This window comes from Phyllostomus hastatus, unplaced genomic scaffold (assembly GCF_019186645.2).
Source record: "Phyllostomus hastatus isolate PE091 unplaced genomic scaffold, TTU_PhHast_1.1 phas_scaffold_501, whole genome shotgun sequence".
NCBI lineage: Eukaryota > Metazoa > Chordata > Mammalia > Chiroptera > Phyllostomidae > Phyllostomus > Phyllostomus hastatus.
In genome coordinates, this window is record NW_025334033.1 from 19,827,334 (window position 1) to 19,846,684 (window position 19,351).

The 19,351-nt window shown below is 33.7% G+C and overlaps 1 protein-coding gene and 1 pseudogene across 5 annotated transcripts in view; both read left to right on the forward strand.

The window, feature by feature from the left end:
- UNC13C (unc-13 homolog C) overlaps positions 1 to 19,351 on the forward strand; it is a 505,027-nt gene that overhangs the window by 148,770 nt on the left and 336,906 nt on the right. The gene's annotated exons all lie outside the window — the stretch shown is intronic.
- On the forward strand, positions 8,056 to 8,168 carry LOC123809093 (annotated as a pseudogene).

A 19,351-nucleotide genomic window follows, 5' to 3' on the forward strand; every position in this document is an offset into this window, starting at 1 on the left:
CATTTATAGTTAATATTTATATATACTGTAAAGATAAGGGAAAATTATTTCATCCACATTAACATATAGCTGTTCCAACATTATTTGTTGAAAATTCTAGAACTTCCCCATGAAATTACCTTGGTACTTTTGTTGAGAATGAGTTGATCTTACATGGATGAGTCAATTTCCAAATACTCTATCCTGATCACTGATCTATTTGTACTTTTTATGCCAATATCACATCACCATGATTTCTATAGCTTTATAGTGAGCCTTGAAAACCAGCAGTGTATTTCTCCAATTTCACTCTTCTTTCTTAGCTATTTAAAGTTTTTTTTTTTAATTTCCATATCAATTCTAAAAATTTTACCAAAAGGGCCTGCTGGGATTTTGTTTGGTAACATTAAATCTTGATCAATTGAGGGTTTACTGTCATCTTAAAAATAAGTGCTTTGATCCAAGCACATAGGCTGTCACTTTATTTATTTAGGTTTTACTCAGTTTCTCTTTGAACTTAATTCGCAGTGTACAGTTTGAGTATTTGTTGAATTTATCTCTAAATATTTCATGGTTTTGGATGCTATTGCAAATTGTAAAATTTTACTTTCCAGATTTTTGTTTCTCAGAATTAGAGATGGAATTTTTTTTTTTAATATTGATCTCTATTCTGCAATCATGCTAAACTCACTAATTTTTATTTTTGCAACTTGCTTAGGATTTTCCATCTAGACAACCTTGTTTGTCTACATATATAGTTTTATTACTTCCTTTCTGTATATGGACTTTATTTATTTCTCTTATTGCACTTATTAGGAGCTCCAGTACAAATCTAAGTAGAAACGATAGCACACACATTCTTTCTGTGCCCCGACAAAAGGGGAGCATTCAAGTTTTCCACCACTACACGTATTAGCGGTAGGTTTCTCATAGTGGCCCTTTATTAAGTTTACTTTTATTCTTATGAGTTTTTATCTTTAAATTTGTGTTAAATTTTGTCAAATGCCTTTTCTGCCTATATTTAAGTTATCATATGGGATTTTCCCTAAATTCAGTTATGTGGTGAATTAAATTGATTATCAAAGGTAGCATCAGTATTTCATTTCTAGGACAACTCCACTTGGTCATAATGTATTCTCCTATTTGTACAAATCTATTGATGACATCCACTTGAATTCATAATAACATGTGAAGAATTTCTTTATCTATGTTCATGAGGAAAATTCATCTCTAGTTTTGTTTTCCACTGATACCTTTTTGGGTTTAGTATTAGGGTCATATTATTATCACAATATACTTAGGAAATAATTCTTTCTTCTTCAATTTTCTGGAAAATTTTGCATTAGAGTGGAATATTTTTCTCTTTTAATGTTTGATAGACATCTCCAGTGAAGTCATCTGGGCTTGGAGTAGATTGACATTTAGTCCATTGCAAGCTTTTAGAAAGACTTTTTTGTTGTTGTTTAATTCTTAAATGTGGCAGTTGTAGATGGTAAGTTACAAAAGTGTTTGGTGGATACTTCTTGAAGTTTTTCAGTAGAGCAAGGTGACTGCATTCATTCTCGCAACTGTTTGAAAAAGTGCACCTGACCACTGTGTCAAAATACATGTTAGAAGGAGAAACACGGCTTTAGTGGCACGGAGTAAAGTATCTTTAAAGAGTCAATTTATACAAATGGCTGCATCAAAGTGTGTGTCATATATATTTAAAATGTGTTAACTTCTTACTGATTTCTGTGATTTCATGGTCTTAATGTCATGTTATATGAATCTTGATACTTCTGTGTTTATTCCAAAATGTTATTAAAATTACTAATAAGAGATATACAGCCATACTTATGATAATCTTATCCTATTTTCTAGAAATAACATAAGGTGATGTTGTTGCATAGAGGATAGGGAAATACTACCTATATTTCTGTGACTTTATTTTTTATATTTGGATTATCATTTTTTAAAAAATAAGTGATGGACCCTCACTGGTGTGGCTCAATGGATTGAGTGCTGGCCTGCGAACCAGAAGGTCACCAGTTTGATTCCCAGTCAGGGTACATGCCTGGGTTGCAGGCCAGGTCTTCAGTGAGGGGCACATGAGAGGCAACTGCAAACTGATGTTTCTCCATCTCTTACTCTCTCACCTCCCCTCTCTCTAAAAATAAATAAAGTGTTTAAAAAAATGATGGAAAGGGAAATAAATGGAAAACAAAAGAGAATTTGCTTTTATACAAATTACATCTCCAAGAATATGGACATTTCTACTAGTGAGCTGGCTAGTGAAAGAATAACTTTCATTTATTTCTGAAGAAATTATTTGTAAAAATTTTTGCTCTTAATTTTTAATACTTTTGCTGTTTTAATTCACACCAAAATACAGAAAATTGTTCAGTTCAAGTATTATTTAACTATTATAATCTCAACTATAACATAGAATAACATCAAAAAATAAAAATAAAACCTAAGCTTTAAACCATCTTGTACTTACAACATATCAACTTTTTGTAATCAGTGTAAATAATCAATGCCTCTTAGGCTCAAATTATTAAACAAAGCAAAATGAAGCCTGGACCATACATTAATTCCATAATTATTTTATGGTTTTGCTCTCAAGCTAAAAAATGAATAGGGGATATCAAATCATACACAAATGAATATAATAATCAATAAAAGCCTTATTAGAGGAGTGGACTAAAAACAAGAGAAAAGGGGCTACATTGGGAAAGTAATAACAAAAGTGTGATCTCTCAAGCCAGGTAGGTGTGGAGGGATTGCCATACAGACTATAGGGGAAAAAACTTTCAAATGCAGGAACACAGATTTTCAAGGGCAACAAATTATAAACCAGCACAGTGAATCTAGGAAACTATAAGAATGTCCACATGGAGAAAATAAGGTAAGATGAATTTGCACAAAGATAGGGTACAGATGGAGGCAAATCTGTACCGTGAAGAGTATGCCATGTTGAGGAGCATAGGTGGTGGTTGTTTTGCTTTTTACAGAAAGCTTTAAAAATCTTGTGGTATTTTAATTAGTAGAATTAACAACATAGATCTAGATTTTAGGAAAGTCAACCTGTGCACTGTGTAGAATGAATCATTAGCTTGTGAGAACGAAGAGAGGGAGACCAGTTAGAAGACTATTGTAAAAATCTGAATGAAAAACAAAGGTCTATACAAGGAAGCAGCAGTGAGAATGAAGAGGAGATGATAAATTTTCTAGTTATTTGGGTGGTAAACTTTATAGGACTTGTGACCAGTTAGATATGTTGGAGGTACCTGGCATTGAAACAGGGAGAGGCAGCCTAAGTTTAATGTCACATAGTTTTGGTGGCAGAAAAGGAGAACAATTAACACCTGTTTGGAAGAGCATCAGCCACTGATGTCAAAATCAAATACCCTAGAACTCAGTGCATCACTCAAGGATGGTGTGAAAAAATAAGGATTTAAAAACAGAGATCTTTATAATAATGGGAAAGACAGCTGGCCACCTACTGCTGTCAGTATATACCACAGACTAGAATGCCTGCAGGATACTTGATGCCCTGTGACTAACACATCAGACCTGTCACACAAGCATCATCACCCACATCTAAAAGGAACTTCTCAGGGAGATTATTTCTTCCAAATTACTCACTAGTAAGTAGTGGGAGCAAAATATGAGCACTGCTGAAATCCATGTAATTTATGGGATTCAAAAAGGTAATATCAGAATTTAGTGGAAGGAAAAATGTGGAAAAAAGGATGCCGTAAGATCACCTGACTTCTTGTTCTGTCATCTATTTTCTATGAGTATAATTCATTACTCCAAACTGGATTTAGAACCTTATTAAGAAACAATAGTATAAACTGTAATTCTTAAAGGTTATCTTTACTCTCATAGAAACATTTGTGCAACAGCATGATGTATATCAAAATTTACAAGATGGCTACATATATCAGTTTTGAGACATTATTAACTAGTATAATTTATACATTATTACTAATAACATACCATATTTATTCTCAGAAAAGTCTTCAACTTAGGTGCTATATTTTTAATTCTAAAATTTTGGCTCCAAGTCTTAGAAATTTGGTTGCCCATCTCTGTTTAGTAATGTGAATTATAGCAAGAGATTTAACACAGATTTCTTTAGAGTAGTTTGAATCTTAAGTCATGTCAGCCTAGCCCCCAAATTTAAGATGTCATTTTCTATATTTATATTTCACTGTTAATAAACTTCCTACTGTGGTACAACTAAATTATTGAATGGATTAAAGTTAATAAATCTATCTCTTTAGACTATAGGATGGAACTTAGATTACTTTTAATAACTTCCTTCTAACAAGCATTCATTTTTCTAAATTTGGCCGTGTGGGGCTAGATGTCAGATAGTGCTGCGATTTTAAGGGAATTTAATTATGCAGAATTGTTCTCTCCATTCTAAGATTGTATCCTTTAAGGCAAGCTTTTATAGGGAAGTTTAGCTCCTATGATAACTGGATCACTGTGTACAAATTCATTTGAGACTCATTTATTCTAGAAACATAGAGTATATACTTACTAAAATTAAACTACTCAGGACATATCCATTCTTATACCATGGGATTCGGGAAACCTAATCAAAACATGAAAAGTCAAGAAATATAAAAATGTTCCACAGTCGAACTATATAAACTCTTGTTATTAAATTCTTTCTGAAAAATGAAAATCAAATTATCTAATTTTCTCTGTAGAAACTAAAGTCTCCAAATTATTAAAATACAGAACTCTTTGATTTTTAATTTCCTATATTTTATTGTTTTGGTTACTTAATATTCAGCCTCAGAGGCTCGAGTGCAGTTTTAGTTCCTTCTTTAGGATCAGTAGCCAAGAATATTGTTCATTGGAATAGACTGGCTTCTTTACCATCTCCAGCATTTAATTAAATCGGGACTCAGTCTGTCCTGAGTCCCACTTGCCCAAACCACTGGTCAACACTGCACATAAGGAAATTATACTGTGCCTAACAGTATACAGTGCCTAACCCACACAATTCAAAACCCATTATTTCCTCTGAAGTAACAGCATTTCATGATCAAGTTTATAGTCTCATGCTGCCTTTTGTAGTCATGAATAATTTGGGTGTACACACAAATAGAGCATGTGAGAATAGTGATAGTATTCTTGATGTCAATCTCACAAAGATGCTAATTGTCCAAAGTTCACAAACTCTGAATTTGTTTATTTAGAGAAAATCACATATAAAATTAAACTTTGGTTTTGTTAATTGCTCCTAAATCCTTGGGCCACCCTCAAGCCTATTAACCTCACGTGTGTCTACTTATACTTCTCATTATTGTGATCCCAAACTTGAGAAGCAAAGCGGTCTGTTTCCTTCTCTTTGCTCAGCCCTTTTGTTCCCCAGGCCTTTGCTAGTGAACCTTCATTACTTTAATTGGGCCAAAAATATTTATTTTCCACAATGCACTTTCTTGCTGCAACACAAACTAATTTTCCAAGAAAAAGCAAACTATTCATCAGGACTGGCTGAGAAACAGATGAAAGGGGGTAAAATGTTCAAAACAAGCAGAAGAGGAGCAGAATCCATGGTAGCTAATTTAGCATCAATAGCAGTGTCTTACTCTCCCTACCAGAACCCCCCAAAAATAGTTGATCAAAGATCTGTAATTTAAGTCTCCCCTAGTGCCAAAAGAATTCTCCTTCTTGTGTACCTAATATCAGCTGTAGTCATAAGTTGCTTAACTTAGAACCTGGTTTTATCAATCAGAAAATTTGCTCTCAAAGGCTACTTCATCAACTAAGCTGTCCGAATGCCTTTATGTTATTTAACTTTAAATTATATTTGATGGCATGATAACTAGTAAGATTTGAAATTCTTAAATCCCATCTCTCCATCAGCTCTTCTTCATGTGGAATTCCAAGTTGCCAATGCAAAGTATTACTTTCTTAATACATAGACCAGTGTTTGATGCCTTAATGTAGGATTCTCTGCAAAGCTGATATAGAGTACATAGCTTAAACTAGAGACCAAAGTGTATCTCAACCTCCCAGTGAAGTAAGAATGTAAATCTTGGAATCATATGATTGTTTGTTGGCTTCAGTGGACAGTCAACTTGGGCCTTTGAGTGAATAGAGGGCAATAGCACCAGCTGGATAGAACTTGAGTCCATCAAACCACCAACTTTTGTGGAGTGGAAATTGGAAAGGGGGCAGTAGAAGACAGAAGGAAATGGAGAAGGGGAGGAAAAATAAAATTACCTGAGTGTATAACCATGATATGGAGGGCAGATTTTAATGCAAAATTATCCTAGGCTGTATAAAGAAAGCAACCTAACATCATGAACTTGGCCAACCAAAATAAGATACATTTTGTCCTCTTATGAAGAAATGAGGATGGAGTTGAACTGAAAAGCCAAAGGAAAAGGGGTGCCTTGTCTCCCCAAACCCTGTTGTGGTCCAGAAATCCTTGCCATTTTGCAAGGAGATATACAGAAGCTGAGAGTAAGGATTTAAAAAATGGTATAGTGATTTGTCATTGCTCCAACATTCAACTTCATGATCAATGGACTAGTTATTAAAGTGGTATATGAATTATATGGTGTAAGCTATAAACTATCTATGATCAGTAAGGCCACACAGTGTTCTGCATAGACAGAAAGATGAAAAATAAACCAAATATCAACCATCACCATCATTTGTTTGAGAGGCAGTACTGTAGAAGATATTTTAGTGCCTAAAATAATACCTGTCAAATATAGAGTTTCTTTTACCCATATCCTTAAGCATATTTTCTGCCCTTTAGACTCAATGTAGATGTCCACTCTTTTCTTTGCTTATGATTTTATATTATCCTTCTTTATTTCAACTTTGTGAAACCATAGATTGAATCATCCTGAAAAGAATCTTTGAAGGAATAGGTAGTCCAACATTCTTTTTTAAACTCATAATCATCAAAGTTGTAGATTTTTTATTCTGTTAACTTTTTCCCCCATAAATTACTTTATTGTTGTTCAATTACAGTTGTCTGCATTTTCTCCCCACCACTCCCCCCACAGCCTAGCCAAACCCACCTCCCTCCCTTGCTTCCACCCTCCCTCTAGGTTTTGCTCCTGTGTCCTTTATAGTAGTTCCCAAAAACCCTTCTCCGCACAGTTCCCTCTCCCCTCCCCTCTGGCTATTGTTAGATTGTTCCTAATTTCAATGTCTCTGGTTATATTTTGTTTGCTTTTTTCTTTTGTTGATTATGTTCCAGTTAAAGGTGAGATCATATGGCATTTGTCCCTCACTGCCTGGCTTATTTCACTTAGCATAATGCTTTCCATTCCATCCATGCTGTCACAAAGGGTAACTTAAGTGCCAATCAGTAAATGAGTGGATCTAAAAACTATGGTACATTTACACAATGGAATTCTATGCATCAGAGAGAAAGGACTGCTTACCCTTATTCTGTTAAGTTTTATGATAGGTGTTTTCAGTGATGGATGAGAAAGTGTTTCCCACTTTATAGTAGCAGCTCCAAATCAGACTATCCATCAGTAGCTTTGGGAAGGTAAGAGCCAAGTCCAGTGAAGGATCTGGGATTATTATCTCCCACCAAAGAAACTACATGTCTTTTGACTTTAGTTATGTATTGTATTTCTGCCTTAGTCTTTTTTAATTGTGAGATCTGGTTTACCTTGTCCCTGTAACCTACCATCTCCTTTTGTAATATCTCCTTTAATCCCTATTCACCTTTTATTATAATATTTCTACAAATAAATATCAAATAATGAGGTTGAAACAATTGTTGAAAGACTTAAGCCCTTTATGAAAGAGTTTTTAAGGAGAAAATTGTAATTCTAATAACATATCCACACGAAGATCAAGAGAGTGAAAAATAAAATACTTAAGCTTATTGAGCTATCTTTCATAAAAGTTTGACATTGAGGAATGGATTTAATATTACCAAATAGTACTTTAAGAGTACAAATATGATATGGGTTTAATATTTGAAGATTAAGATATCAGATCTACAATTCAATTTTTGGTTCACCATGCAGTCACGATTTCTACCTTGTTCTATGGAGCAAAAAAATTAATGGTTTATAAAAGATGTCTTACAAGACTATACTTTCAGGGATCATTTCTATAGTTTGCTACTATAAAAGATGTCTTACAGTGCTACCAAAGAAGCACCAATGCTAATGATGAAAAAAATCATCAGGTTAAGGTGGAGAGTGTATAATATTCTTTATCAAGTGAAGACCTGTAGTATTGAGACTGATATTACTAAACTGTCTTTAAACTGACTGGCTGGATATATGATTGGGTTGCCTAACTCTAACATCCTAAGTGAATATATTTCTCTGGTTATGGCCTAAAAAATCTAAAAACCTAAAGTTGTTCAAAGGCAATCTGAAGAATGATCTTTAAAAGATCAGCTAGACTTAACAGTATGGCACATTTTAGAATCACACCATGCACATGGGTCAGGCTTAACACAGTTAAAGAAAAATAATTCTATATAGGTACTGTTCTATACAATACTGATACTTCTGGCTTTACCATCAATAATAAAAAAAATAGTGGGTTATTCTAACAGTTACCAGAGGTACTATGTATGTAGACTGGGATGATGACTGCATTCATTCATTGAGTTCTCCCTTAAAACCTGAAGAAGTCCTTTACAATTCAGGATTTCATAAGCACTCACACATTAACCCAGCCAATGACAATCTCAATCCATGACTGTGTGGAAATGATTAACCACCTCCACTCTGTGTCCCTTACAGAAAGAAAGGGAGACTGTGTCTAGGAAAATAAATCAGAGCCTTTATGTTTACTCGTACACAATGTGCACATGTAACAAAAAATTACTAGACACATGGATAGGCAGGAAAGCATGACCAATAATCACAAGGAACAAACAAAATAAGCAGATAAATAATCCGATATTAGATTTAGTAGCTGTAGACTTCAAAATAAGCATTATTAATATATTACAGAACAGAAGGTACACTAAATATGTAAATAGAAAATTTCACCAAAGAATTAAAATATAAAAGTTGGCATTTAGATCTATACAACATATACATTAAGAACTCATTGGGTGGATTTAACAAGCGGAGCGAGATGGAGAAAATAATATAAATTTTTTTAAGACAAACCCATTAAAAATGTCTAAATGAAACTGAGGGAAATGAATAATTAAAGAAATGAGGAAAATCATAAGAAAAAATATGAGTTATCATGAGAAGTTCAAATATATGTGCAATTGGGATCCCAGAAGAGAGAGACATTGAATAGGTGGAAAATTAATATTTAAAAATAAAATAACCACAAATTTTCCAAAAATGATTAATGGCATCAAATCACAGATACAAAAACCCAGCAGATCCAAAACAAGATAAATAAAAATAAAGTCTCACCAAGGTAATACATTATAGTCTAATTGTTGAATATCAAAGAAAAGGATAAAATCTCAGATTTCATATATTTTATATATTTTTAAATATATAAGTATTTTATGTATATTATTCTGAAAATGAAACAATAAGATATTCACAGCTGATTTTCAATAAATTATGGAAGCTGGAGGATAAAATGGCATCTTAAATTGCTAACAATTTTTAGAAAGTACACTTAGAATTTTTTTTCTGTATACCAGTATAACCAGAGAAAATAATTCTTTAACAAAACTGAAATAATTCAGCAGCATAACTTTACTACAAGAAATACTAAAAGTTCTTTAGGTTGAAGAAAAATAATTCCAAATAGAAGCATGAAACTTTAGGAAAGCCTGAAGACCACCAGAAAGAAAAAATGCATGTAGTTATGTAATAGTATTGACTACATAAAGCGAACAAAATGTCATGTGTGGTCTATAACATATGTGGCAATAAAATAAATGCCCACAATATGGTGTAAATGGAGTTAAAATATTATATTCCATTCATTGTTCAAGGAAGGATAAAAGGATTACTTTGAGGTCAATTTTAATAAGCAAGGATGCAGTTTTAATATCTAGAACAAACAGGGTACTAAAATTTTGCAAAAAAGCAAATGAAGAAAAAGGGAATAATAATAAACATTTGACTCACCAAAAGAAGGAAAGAAAAATGGAATAAAGGAACAAAAAGATGTGGCAATCAATAAAAATATTAATAGATATAGATTTTTTATAAATATACTATTTAAACTTACAAAGTTGATTTAAAGAAAAATATCAAATAAAAAGTGATACTGATTGTACACAGATGATAGAAATTTGGAAAACACCACGACTAAATATTTCAGGGGAGCAGAGAAAATACTTTCTGAATTTACGCAACTGCATACGATAGTGATGGCTCTGCTATGAACTATTTATATCACCAGGTAAGAGAAACTTGTCTTGACAAAACAAGATCATTTTAAGTTTTCTTTAATACATATATAATTCTTCAGTTATTTTCTGAGGAAATGAGTACTATTATTTGTCTCGCCTGAATATTTATACATGTAATGACAATGTTATATTGCTTGTTTGTGCTTGATTTAATCTCATGTTGTTCTGTCCAACAACATGCTATACAGGCCTGTAGCCTATGAGCCATAGGCTCTACCACATGATCTAGGTGTGGGTGTGCAGTGGGCTGTACCACCTAGGTTTGCCTATGTGTGCTGTGTGACTTCCCCACAGTGGTGAAATCACCTAACAATGCGTTTCTCAGAATGTGTGCCTGTCTTTAAGTAGTGCATGACTATACTAAAATATTTTCTCCTAAGTTATACAGTATACTTTGGGATTCTAAAAACAGATTTGTCTTAATAACTTTTCCCAAGGTGAATATTTTGTTATAATTTTTATATTATAACAAAATAAATTCATACTACTGTAGTAAAAAAATAATAATTGTGGGTTGGTAGTAAGGATGAATCAATACCATATCCATATGAAAATCACTAAATACCTTTAGGCTTTTGGAGAAAATCTCTATGATATGCTTGAGAAAAGAGTGGATCTTTGACTTAAAAATTAATATACATTGCCCTTAATCACCAAAATATTATGATCTGCAGTACACACACACACACAAAAACCCCACCAGAGTTGGTATCATTTTTACACATATAAAGTTGATCTGGTATTTATATATTTATATAAAGTATTTATGAAAATGGGTACATATTTATTCCTGAGAGTAATTTTCAAATTAAAGCAAATTTCTAAATATCTCCTATGTCTCTCTGTTCCTCTCCATCACTATTCCCTGGCTGTGACCTGGATTTCCACTGCATTCTAAGCAGCACATCTAGGTTTATTTTTGCCCCACATCAAGATGTTCTCCCGACCGCAGCCAGCATGGGCTATTTCGGAATGCGATTGTAGACATGGCTTGTCATCCTCCTGATCAAAATTCCTTAATGACTTCCCATGGCTCCTAAAGTAAATATCAAAACCATCCATAAAATGGCCTGGCACATCTATATAACTCTGTAGTCCTGCTCTTTGTATTTCAGTTACACTGAATTTTAAGCTTCTAAAATGTGTCTAGCTCTTTCTACCAGTAGTCCTGTGTCCTAATACCTTGTCTGCCCAGAATAGTTTATCTACTATTTTCTTTATATATTTAACTCCTATTCATCCATCAAATCCAGTCAGCGTGTGCTTAAGAAAAGCCTTTGTTGACACCTGTAACAAAATGATTTATAAGTTTTCACACCACTAGGTATGTATCTTATATGCCACTCAGCCACCTGTATACTTATACCTCTCTGTCAGTATAATAATTTGATGGGTGTCTCCTCTCTCCTGCAGACAACAAGGGCCACCGGGATGCAGACTGTGTGTTTATACTTCCTGTCAGCTCCCTGGGCTCTGGCTGAGTGTGCCTGGTACATAGCAGCACTCAATAAACAATGTTTAACCTTCTGATAACTCAGTAGAAAGTCATTGCATAGCACTCAGTAAAAAATATTTAATCTTACATCATTTAAATTAAGGAGAAATATATTACAATTGAAGTTTATTCCAAAAGAATAAGAAGGCATAAACTGACCTTGTTTTGGATAAACCCAAATTTGTTAATTTTCCAGTTGTGATGTATATAAAAGTAAAATACTTGTTGAACTTTTATCTTACTTGTATACTGGAAACAGGCAAATAGTAATTACTCTAAGGAGGATTTTTATTTATCATTGTGACCATTTATGTGATTTAAATAAAATAATTTGATAAAAAGATTTTATGGATTACAGCAAACTATTTTAATTCATTACATGATTGGTATTTGCTAAGCAATTTGCCAATATTAGTTTAATCTTCCTATGTGCAACTATGAATGGGATTCGAATCCAGTTTGCCTGACTCCAGAGGCTAAGCTCTTAATTATGCTACTGCTTTGCTGTAGCAATTATATGGATATTATATTAACCATCATTTGGTAACCATCTGTTATGTGCCAGGCACTCTGCTAAGGGCTTTATGTACATGATCTCACTTGACCTCATTGTTAGATTATTCCTATTTATTAGATACCAACTTCATGTATTTTCACATTTTAGAAATTTAAAATGTATTATCACAAATAGGGGAAATCAACAATGCTTAAATATTTATTATCTTTTCTAAATAGGGGTTTTTTCTCAGAAAGTAATGCTAGCTCATTCTTCCATTTTTATAATTTACAAATTCTCAAGCAACAATACATAGGATTACATATTACTCCTTTGATAAAACTGCACTAAAGATCAGGACTATTAGTGATTTGAAAGCTGATTTTGGCTAAATGATATTCCCAAACATCAATTAGTAGAAAAGTTACAGATTTCTACATCAATAAAATATAAATAGAATATCAGGAGTATCCCACTGGCTATTATGAGTGCTGATCATCTGCTCTTTAGATATGAGAAGCTCATTTTCCTTGTCCTACAAGTCAGTGTCTGGAATCAGGATAGAATGTATACACATGACACAGGAGGTTCTCTCTTCTCCTAATCCAGAAAATAAACATTTTTTCAGCATGCAGAGGAAAAATGAGTTGGAGGATGTGAGTGTTCAGCTTGCCAGTTCATATTCTATTTAGAATTTCTTTCCTTAAAAAGGGAACTCTTTGATGTTACCATTTTAAAAACTCCAATTTATTTTAATAGCACTTTCAAGAAAAACAGTACCTTCATAGCACCAGTTGCCTTTGAATCTTTTATAACTATTAGGAAAATGAGCTCTGCAAGTAGTAACTACTTCAATTGAAGTTATAGGAAATTTTAAGAATGTATTAGGATGTGGAGCTATGTCCACAGAGACAGAATGAAGAAGGCATTAGGGGCAGTTTTCTAGATGTTTTTGGCAAATAGAAGCAAGATTGTTAAGGGAAAAATCAAATTATTTAACTTAAGATGTTTCCTAGTCATGAGTCAATATTAGTTACAGAAAAATGTGTAAGGCCATGTGCAGATCACATTTTCAGTGGCATCCACTGAAAATTTGTTATGGCATTTGCTGCCACTAGATACCCACTTCAGTAAAAAAAAATCTCATTTTGGAAATAATATTATAAAGAACATTTACTTAGGTCATTTGGAATATAAATGTATTTAAATGTGATGTAACACTTCAGATAAATGCTGTTCTTTTTAGTTAATGGTTTTGCATTTGTAAGAAGGCTTCAGGGCCAGACTGATTCTAAAAAATTCTGTGAAAATGTCCAGTGTAGCAATGCCTTACTTGTGAGGGTTATAGGGTAATGTGAAGGTGAGTAAGGTCAAAGTGCCCAGCATTCTGGTCCTGCAGGTGGCTAAAACAACTACATTTATGAATCTATATCTATATAGAAAAATATAGAGATACTTAACAACATGATTAGTGTCCATATAACCTATGATTAGTGTCCTTATAAAAGAGACCCCTAAGAGAACATTTACCATGTAAAATGGTAGAATATTTACCATGTAAAATTATAGAAAAAGATGGCTGTCTGCAAATCCAGTACCTGCTGGGGTCTTGATGTTAGACTTCCCAGCCTTCAGACCTATGAGGAATAAATTTCTGTTGTTTTATAAGCCACCCAGTCTCTGACAGTTTAATAGCAGCCCAGTCTCAATAAGACACCTCCATTCTTTTATGATAAACTGCTGCATGAAAAAGTGGCAGAATCAAGACTCAAAGCCAAGACCTACTAACTGGAAAGTTATTATTTAAAAAGATAGGCTCTGGCCGGGTTGCTTGGTTGGTTGGTAGGTTGGTTGATTGGTTGGTTGGTAAGTTGGTTGCAGCATTGTCCTCTACATCAAATCCGGGTTCTATCCCCAGTAAGGGCATGTCTCAGAGGCCACCGATCAATGTTTCTGTGTCACATCAATGTCTGTCTTTCTGTCTGTCTGCCTCTCCCTCTTTGGTTTCTCTCTCACCCATTCCCTCCCCTTCTCTCTAAAATCAGTAAACATATTCTCAGTGAGGATTAAAAGAAAGTTCATGTAAAAAATAGGCAATACATACAGGGTGGAACAAAAATAGGTTTGTGGTTGCTTGTAAGGAAAATAATACAATAATTAAATAATAATACAGAAATAAACTGTGTTTCATGTACTCACAACTTTAAACCTACCTTTGTCCCACCCTCTATGTGCAAAAATTTAAAAGGCAGCAAAATGCATAGTGATAGTTACTTCTCCCAATTCCCCACTTCTAACCACCTGTTCATTTTCCTTAGAGACAACCACTGCTAGCTACTTACTTATGCATCCTTGTAGTGGTGTTCCACCTACTACAAGCATTTTTACATATGTGTGTAAAAAAATATTGTAGAATGCCATATATGAGTATACTATTCTGTGTGTTTTTCTAACTTTACATGTCATAGAGGTTCTTCATTTTCTGGAAGCTATGTAGTATTTCATTGTAAAATGGATATCACAGTATCCATGAGAGCATTTAGGTTGTTTCCAGTCTTATTTTATTTCTAACACTACTGCAAAAAATATGACTTTTACATATACCATTTAGTAATTTTGTTCCAGCTATATCTTTCTATATATCATAGGGCTAAATAGTGCTTTTCAACTTAATGTTATCATATTTAACCTGTTTACCTTTATTGACATACTAGGCTAGTTCTATCATTTTTTATTTTGTGATTTTTATTTTTATAACTTATGATTTCTTTTACAATATGCCTATAGTACTATATATATTTATATGTGGGTGATATACATATATAAGTAAACATTTATATACATAAAAATGTTTATACTCATTGTTGTGTTTCCATGGCAGTTAAAGTGATTTAATGTTCCCTCCTATTCATTTTGCCATAGTTTCTCCATTTTACTCCTTGGTTAGTTGATATTCATCCTTGCTACCGTTTCCATAAAAGGCTTATGTAACTATATTCTCTGAATTCTCAACACTTGAAAAATGTTTGCCTATTGTCTTCATAATTGAATCATACTTTAACTGGTTTATTAATCAGAGCCCAACACAGAAAACAAAAGCTACTATATTTTACAATGCTTTCAGAAATGCCTTACAGAACAATAAAGAACCCATCCAACAGCAGAGTTATTACTTCTCAGGTAACTACTGAAAGTGTTGAATTTGATCCATAAACCCATTGCTATAATTTAGAGTATAGGAAACCAGAATTAACAAGTTGCCTCTGCTACTGCTATCATCACACCTGCCTTTGAACCCAGAAACCAGGAGAAAAAACAATGGAGTGTTGCTGCAGAAAAGCCTAATACTGAAAAGAGAACCGACCACATGGGAAAACTTTTTTGCCAATGATACCTCAGACTAGGGTTTGATCTCCAAAATATATAAAGAACTCACATGACTCTACTCCAGAAGACAAACAACCCAATTAAAAAATAGGCAAAAGACCCGAACAGACACTTCTCCAAGGAAGACATACAGAGGGCCCAGAGACGTATGAAAGGGTGCTCAACATCACTAATTATCAGAGAGATGCAAATTAAAACCACAATAAGATACCGCTTTGCACCTGTCAAAATGGCCATCATAAACAAATCAACAAACAACAAGTGTTGGAGAGGATGTGGTGAAAAGGGAACCCTAGTGCACTGTTGGTGGGAATGCAGACTGGTGCAGCCACTGTGGAAAACAGTATGGAGTTTCCTCAGAAAACTAAAAATGGAAGTATCTTTTGACCCAACAATTCTACTGCTTGGGATTAGATCTTAAGAACCCTGAAACACCACTTGATAAGAACCTATGCACCCCAATGTTCATAGCACAATTTACAATAACTAAGTGCTGGAAATAGCCTAAGTGCCCATCAATAAGTGAATGGATCAAAACACCATGGTACATTTACACAATGGAATACTATGCAGCAGAAAGGAGCCCCTACCCTTTGCAACAGCATGGATGGAACTGGAAAGCATTATGCTCAGTGAAATAAGCCAGGTAGTGAAAGACAAATACCATAGGATTTCACCTTTAAGTGGAACCTAATCAATAAAACAAACGAGCACACAAAATATAGCCAGAGACATTGAAATTAAGAACAATCTGACAGTAACTAGAGGAGAGGTGGGAGGGAATGATGGGGGGGAAAGAGGAAGGGTGTTCAGGAACAACTGTAAAGGACACATGGACAAAACCAAGAGGGCATGGAAGCAGGAAAGGGAAGTGGGGATGACTGGGGTTGTGGGGAATTAGTGGGGGGGAAATGCAGACAACCGTACTTGAACAACAATAAAATTAAAAAAGCAAACAAACAAAAACCTAATACCACACTTACTAAAAAGAGGCAGAAAGATGAACTCCCAGTCCCTCTGCCTTCCAAGTCTCACTTGCAGGCATTTATTTGGTGGATCTTAATTCAAAATAATAGCCGTATCTGTAAACAAGTCTGGGAAGAGGAGTTTTGTTTTTGTTTTTGTTTTTAACTTTTCCTCATCTATAGTCCTGGAATACATATTAAAAGTAAGATGGTATGGAAATCAAGCTAACCAACTCACCAGTACCCAATTACTGGGCAAAAGAATTATGTCATATTTTTTCTCTTCTTGAGTAATTTACAAGCATTTCTACATTCTGAATGTTGCTATAAAGGAATTTAGGGATAATTTCTTTTCCCCCTTTATTGGTAACTTAATATCTTTGCTTACTTACTAGTAGTTCTGTAGTGTTAATAAGATATACCTTGATTTTGGTCATTCTGAGTCTTTTTTTTATTCTGGAACATAATATATCTTCAACATATTTTTAAACCTTCCTTTATCCCTGGAATGTTACATTGGGTTGACCAAAAGGTCCATTTGTTGTTTTTTTCTGAATCATAAGATGGCTCTAGTAACACTTAGTTTTCTTAACTTCATTTGAAACAATTTTGTTACATTGTATTTTGAGAGCTGTCATATCAGTTTGCATTTTAAAAAGAATTTATCAAAATTGGTGAATTTTTGTGTAGCCATTTTAATATATTGAAGGTGGAAGAAAATATATAACATTTCCACTACATTATGCTTTATTATTTCAAGATATGTAAAAACACAACCGGAAAACATGAAAAGATGTGCAATATATGGAGAAGGTGCTGTGACTGATCAAATATGTCAAAAGTTGTTTGGGAAATTTTGTGCTGGAGATTTTTCACTGGATGATGCTCCATGGCCAGGTAGACCAGTTGAAGTTGATAGAGATCAAATCAAGATATAATTGAAAACAATCAACATTCTACCATGGGGGAGATAGCCAACATACTCAAAATACCCAAATCAATACAGTTATTGGTGAAAATGAAAAATGTCTTTTATATTATAAAAGATCATACAGACTTTTGGCCAACCCAATAATTAATCTTAAAATATAATAATAATAATATTATTATTCTAGTTCTTTACCTTATAAGTATTAAATATGCATAGATGGAATTTTTTTTTTGCTGGACTTCCATATCAATGTTTTATTTGTTATTCCTCTATATGTTGAATTTATTTTCACCATAATTTTCTCACTTTTCTCAATCCTACCCTTTTTGTCTCTTTCTTTATTTTCAATAGTGTCTGTTTCCTTTCATTCCAGTTCTTCATTTCTGTTTTGTTTTCCTTTGCTTCTTTTCTTCTTTAGTTCTAATGATTTATCTTTGGATGCTATTTAACTAGCATCCAAATGCTAGTTAGGATGTATTCCCTGAGCTTTTGTATATTTCCTGTGCAAGCTTATTTTACAGAGGGAACTGTTTTATTATATTTCTTGAATTATTTCTTGACTACAAAATAGTCTGCTTGTCACACTATTTCATTTTATTTCATCAAGGGAAATTTTTTATATCTTGGTAGACTTCTTTCTTGTCATTTGCTTTTCTGTTCCTTTTTACTGTTATTTTTGCAGTGTCATTGTGTTAATCTTGTATTAGTTTCCCTCTACTGTTGTTGTTGTTGTTGTTATTGTTATTGTTATTCAGAAGTGCCCCAGGCAAAAATAGCTTTTCCATGATTCACAACATACTTGATGACACAGGGTTGTGTATCCATGAATTCTTTTAGCTTTTACCTCTCTCCAGACAACTGAGATTTACAGCTGCCAGACCGATCACATTTTACTCCTCAAATTATTAAGTCTGGGTAATTCTTCTTTTGTTGCTTCACTCTTGATTTACTTTACCATCGTACAGTGTCCAGGGCATATCTTTTTCACCTTTATAAAGGATTTTTGGCCTTATTGCTCAGAGTGGGATACCTAATTTTGATCATTGTGTTTTGTTTCGTCTGAGAGCTGTAGCTGTATGACTACTCGCTCATCTTCTCCCTGTACCTTATTCCACCTTCACTGTCAAATTTGGCACGTCCTTTCTCATATACTGTGGTTTGAATTATAGCTATCTCCTGGTTTTATCTGAGATCAAATTTACTTCTCTTTTTCTCTCTCATTAATTCCATATAAAAGGAGAAAGGGGGAAGTGCTGTTTTTTTTTCTGTTTTCAAAATAGAAAACTAAGCAACTCAAAGATCATATTATCAATTACTCCACTTCACTACTGCACTACATTTCAGTGTCCCACTATTATTTTTCTAAACAATCTATCATGTTGGATTCATAATCGTTACCAACTAGGACTCCAGGTGTTTACAAAGTTGTTATTTTCTCTTACTTTATAAAGTACTAAGTGAGGTGATAATTAACATGTGGCAAACAAGAAAAAAAATTAAAGACTTGAACTTTTAGAAACAATTGTTTGTTTGTTTGTTTGTTTTAGTTCTGATTACAGTCTCCCTGGGTCTCCTAGGAATCGGGAATTTGGTTTCAGTCACCATTCATCACTAATGATGACCACACGACTCACTTCTCCAAGAATCCTGAGTGTGTAGGGCACAATTTCCTACCATCACCCAGTATATGTTGACACCTCCTCACTGAAGAAATAACTTCTTTCTCTCAAAGTCTAACACTTTTTGCTTTTTTCCC